General features: G+C 40.8%; 1 pseudogene; it reads right to left on the minus strand.

Moving 5' to 3' along the window:
* Positions 1 to 1,304: 1,304 nt before the first annotated feature.
* Positions 1,305 to 2,003, minus strand: LOC138373828 (small ribosomal subunit protein uS5 pseudogene; annotated as a pseudogene).
* Between the last annotated feature and the right edge of the window lie 3,309 nt (positions 2,004 to 5,312).

A 5,312-nucleotide genomic window follows, 5' to 3' on the forward strand; every position in this document is an offset into this window, starting at 1 on the left:
GTCCTTATATATTCCCTTATCCCCCCCATTCCCCCAATTTTAACATCTTACATTAGTGTGATAAATTAGTTACAATTGATAAACAAATATTGGCACATTATTAACTAAAGTCCATAATTTACATTAGGGTTCACTCTTTGTGTTGTACAGTCTATCATTCTATGGGTTTTGACAAATGTCAAATAATAACAGGTATCCACCATTATGTTATCAAACAGATTAATAGTTTCACTGCCCTAAAAATCCCCTGTGCTCCACCTATTCATCCCTTCCTCTCTCCTGGAGCCCCTAGGGATCACTTATCTTCTTACCATTTCCATAGTTTTTCCTTTTCCACAATGTTCTGTAGTTGGAATCATATAGTACATAGCCTTTTCAGAGTGATTTCTTTCATTTAGCAGTATATATGTAAGGTTCTGTCTCAATACATTAAAGGTTAAACTCAATGGAGTTATTTGTGTACCTTTAAAAAGTATATATTGATCCCTGTACCTTTTCTTTTTGTCTAATTTTTGTTATTGTGACTTCTAAAATATTATAACATTTATATACACATAAACAATTGTGATGCTCACAATTGTTTAACCTTATTTGTTGTTCATTCCCAGTTCTTTTACTATAACTTGTGAATTACTTTCTTGATTGACTAGAATTTTAGTAGTTTCTTTAAAAAGTATTAATGGGAATAACATTCCTGAGTATGTACATATTTGAAAATGTCTCTTGCTTTTATGTTTCCTCGAGGAATCTGTAGACCTCATATCACTGTTTTGTTTTGTGTTTTTGTTTTTTTTTTTTCCCATGGAATGTTGCAATGGAGCAGTCTAAGAACAGAGTGATATATTCCCATGTAGATGTGATATCATTTTTTTCTCTGACTTCTTGTCCATAAGATTCTTTCATTATTGTTGGTATCCAGCAATTTTTACTACTTGGTGCTTTGCCAATCTGTAGATCTCTACTTGGGTAAGTTTTCTTGCATTTTATCTTTTATTTTTTTCCTGTTCTGTATGTTTCCTCAGAGACAGCACCATTAGCTCTCCTTGTCTTCCCCATCTACTATTTTCTCTCTAATACTTTTAATATTTTTTTCTTTTTGATTTAATTTTGCTCAATTTTCTTAAGGCAGTTCTACATGTCTATAAATACCAATTTTCAGTAATACCAATTCTCTCTCTCTCTTTTTTTTTTTGGTGTTTCTAATGTGACTTTTATTTTTGTGTTAGTTTTTCTCTTTTCTCTTATACTTTTTTTTAATTAAAAAAAACAGGCTTAATTTACTTTATTTTTCTTGTATAAAAGTGCTATATTGTAGCCATAGCTGGAGCCTGAAACCTCTGCACAGAGACTCTGGTGTCGGTCTTGACAAGATGGTCAGTGAATTCTAGTAGGGAAACTTGGCAAATATAATCTCTTTCCAGAGGTCAGAAGTCAGATAGCTATAGGTCTTGGAGATGGCCTCAAAAGTGGCCTTGGTGAAGTTGCCCAGGGTGGCAGTGCAGCCGCTGGCTGAGGTGTAGTAGTCATCAATACCAGCCATCAGCAGCAGCTTATTGGGCACAGGGGCTGAGATGATGCCAGTTCCTCTGGGGCAGGGATGGGACGTATCAGCACAGAGCCACAGCTGCCTGTCACCTTGCAAGGAACAGTGAGGGGCTTGTTGATCTTGTTCCTCAGTAGGCTCTCTGCATGGGGACAATGGACAGCTTGGCCATGATGAAGGCCCCTCGGATGGCAGTGGCTACCTCCTTGAAGCACTTAACACCCAGACCAACGTGGCCATTGTAATCCCCAATGGCAACAAATGCTTTGAACCTGGTCTACTGGCCCGGGCAGGTCTGCTTTTGTACCGCTGTAATCTTTAACATCTCATCCTTGAGAGATGCCCACAGGAAAAAGTCAATGATCTCAGACCCCTTGATGGGCGGGGAGAAGAGATAGATCTCCTCTAGGGACTTGATCTTCGTGTCCCTGACCAGGCAGTCCAGCGTGGTGACAGGCATCCACTCCTTGTCCTTGACCTTGCCTCCAGGAGCTCTGAAGCCCCAGCCCTGACTCTGACCGCAGCCCATGGAAGCCACCACAGCCTCCCATTCCAGGGCCCCGAGGGCCTCCAGGCCTTCCTGCTGTACCAGTGTCAGCTGGCACTACATGTTTTCTTAGAGAAGAAGCTCTCTTACACTTTTCTCCTGAGTTCTACCAGATTGTTTTTTTTTTTTTAACCTCCTTTTATTGTCTTTTCATTTAGTCCTTAAACTCTTGTATCTTTTCTTTGGGAATCTAGTTTCATAGAGATAAAATTTTCTTTAAATTTTTGATTTCATGGAAAAATGATAGTCATAAATTTTTCTTGCTTTTAGTTTTTTTTTTAGTGGCATCTTCATCTGCCTTTTATTTGACATTTTTCTTTCCTTTTTTCCCTTGCATTTTCTTTGCATAAAGTCAGATACTGGCTCTTTTAAAAAATTATCACTCATTTTTAAATGGGGCCTTGAGGCTTCTTCCTAGACTAGCTGTTTGCTGAATGTCTGGAAGGGATGAGTTGGGACGAAGGCAGTTGGAGTAGCAGGTAGGTTGAGTTTCAGCCTGTGGTCTCTAGAAGTATTTTTATAAGAACATTTTCCAGTGGCTCTGATTCTTCTTCAACTTAGCAAGAAGACTTCTCGACTCTCAGTGTAAGACACAGATTTTTTAAAAAATGTATTTGAGCTTTTGTTCCTCCTCAGTTGATAATAATTAGCAGCTGTACTTTCCCTTCCTCCCTGCCTGGCCAATATATTTCTTGCTGACTTGTATTCATGCGTTCTCGTACTCTCAATCTCTCTCTCTGATACACATGAACACACACTCATCTAAGTGTTATCATACTATTTATATTGCTCTGCAATTAGATTTTCTCAATAAATATAATAAATATCATCCCATGTCAGCCTATCTACAGCTACCTCATTCTTTAAAACAAAAACAGCTACAAATAATTTTTTTGTATTTTGTTCAAAATATATATATTTTATATGCCATAGGGTTAATTTGATATAAGCTACTACACCATTACTGGAACTGGAAATTCGATTAAATGTGATCTTGGTTTGGGGTTTTATAGTTCAGAAGTTACTTGTGTTATAAGACAGATATTCAGTATACTGTAAATGTGCATTAAGTTCTTTTGAGTCTAGCTCTTTATTAATAAGTCTTACCTATTTCTTTCTATCATCACTACCACTGTCCTCATCCAAGGCAGCATTCATGCTTGCCTGGACTTCTGCAGTAGCCTCCTAACAGGTTGCCCCATATTCACACTTGGTCTCCTGGGGTAGACATCCATTCCTATTTTTTTGGGGGAACCATCTAGCTCCATTAGGTACGACCTTAGAGTATCAAACAAGGTGTTCTCTGCTCTTTCCATCCCCTCTCATCTGGGCCAGGGGTGAGCATGTGACCTCTGCTAGGCATTCAGGTTCTCTGTCCTAGGAATTTCAATTTTGAGCAGAATGTAATAAAGACTGAAAATGACTGGAGTTATTCACTCCTTTGGCAGGGCCACAAGAGACTATCTATTAATTTTTGAAGCCACCAGGTTCTTTAGATTTTGATTCTGGGCATAGCCTTCCAATATATGGCTTTATTTATTTATTTTTGCTTGTTAACCTGGGTGAGTTTCTGTTGCTTACAACCAAAGAATTTTTAGCTAATATTCACTTAATATTCACTGTATTAGTTGGGATAAAGACTACGCTGCTGTAACAGAGACCAAAAACTAAGTGTCTCAAGCGAGATCTTAGTGTGTTCCTCTTGTTTCTCTCCTGTGACAGTGCAGAGGTGGTGAGCAGGTCTGTGCCCAGGTTTCCTGGGCCCGGGTGGCTTCTTCCTTGTTGCTCTGCCAATTCCTAGGGTGTTGCCTTAATGATCTTGGCTGATGCTGGGTCATTTCCACATCCACATTTCAGCCCACAGAAAAGGCCAGAGGAAGCCTGGGGCAAACACTCCCCTTTTAAACAAGGAGTGGAAATTGCTCGCACTGCTTATACTGACACAGGACGGCAAGACTTTGTTTTGTTCCACACAGGGCTGCCAAGGAGGATGGGAAATGGAGGCTCTAGCTGGGTGAATGTGTGCCCAGAAAAAGAGAAGAAAGATTTGGGGGTAACTGGCAGTTTGCCAAATGGTAGCTTTCAGCTGCTTTCCTTACACAAAAGGCCAGAGTGATGTTACACACACCCCCAAAAATCTGAACATGCCATCTTCCTGCTTAAAACCCTTCCATGGCCTCCCATTGTGGTTGGATTAGGACCACAACCCTCACATGGCTTATAAAGCCCTCGGGCTTTAGCTCTTCCCACCTCTCTAGCCCCCTGGCCCTCTCAACCAACTTGGCATTTTCTTCGTTTGTTACACAAGTCACATTTTAAAACATGCATCTTGGGCTGTTTCCTCCCTTTCCTCTGGCCTTATCCTTCATTTCTCAGCTCAAATGTTCTTTTCTAGGAAGCCTTCGTAGATCCCCAGATTAGGTTAGAATCCCCTGAGATACACTCTGGCAACACCCTGTACTTAATTTTTCTATTTTTGTTTTTTGAAAAATGAACTTAAATAATCATGTCACTGATTAATATTGTCTTCCTCTGTCGGAACACAAGCCCCAAGAGGACAGAAAACACACCTACCCTGTCACCTTGGAATCTACAGCACCCAGCACCATGCTTGGGATAGAGAAGAGCCACAAAACATACCAAATGAGTCAATGGATGAAAGATGCGGGTAGAAGTTTGGCGTAATAGCATATTTGGGATGAAATTTTCTTGGTTTTGAGAGACTGGGGCAGATTCTAGGTGTGTTCATGAATGTCCTGATGCCGGATTCTCAGAGATGAGGGGTGCAGGGAAGGATGAAGGAGCCAAAGGCAGCAGCCGCTATTTGAAATTTGAGCTGGGAGGACTCTCATTTGAAATTTGAGCTGGGAGGACTCTCGGCCCGGAAGCTCTTCAGTTCTGAATCCCAGCAGGGCTGAGCAAGGCCTTTGGATACTCTGTTCTCCTTGGCCAAGTATGTGGCGAAAAGAAAGGCAGGAAGAATGGGGAGAAAGAAGGAAAAGGAGAAGAAGGAGAGTTAGGAAAAGAAAAGAACAACGTGGGTGACGAAGTTCTATGCAGAGCAGCTGAGGTGTTCCTGCTGCTTAACATGGACAGTGGGACTCTTAACATCTGTCTGGGCTTCCGTGTTTATGAAGCACGTTCACGGATGTCATTGTGTTTTCTTCTTCCTACAGCCCTTTGGGGTGGGCAAGACAGTGCTGCTTCTCTCCGTTTAAAAAT

The sequence above is a fragment of the Eulemur rufifrons genome, chromosome 23 (genome assembly GCF_041146395.1).
Source record: "Eulemur rufifrons isolate Redbay chromosome 23, OSU_ERuf_1, whole genome shotgun sequence".
NCBI classification, from domain to species: domain Eukaryota; kingdom Metazoa; phylum Chordata; class Mammalia; order Primates; family Lemuridae; genus Eulemur; species Eulemur rufifrons.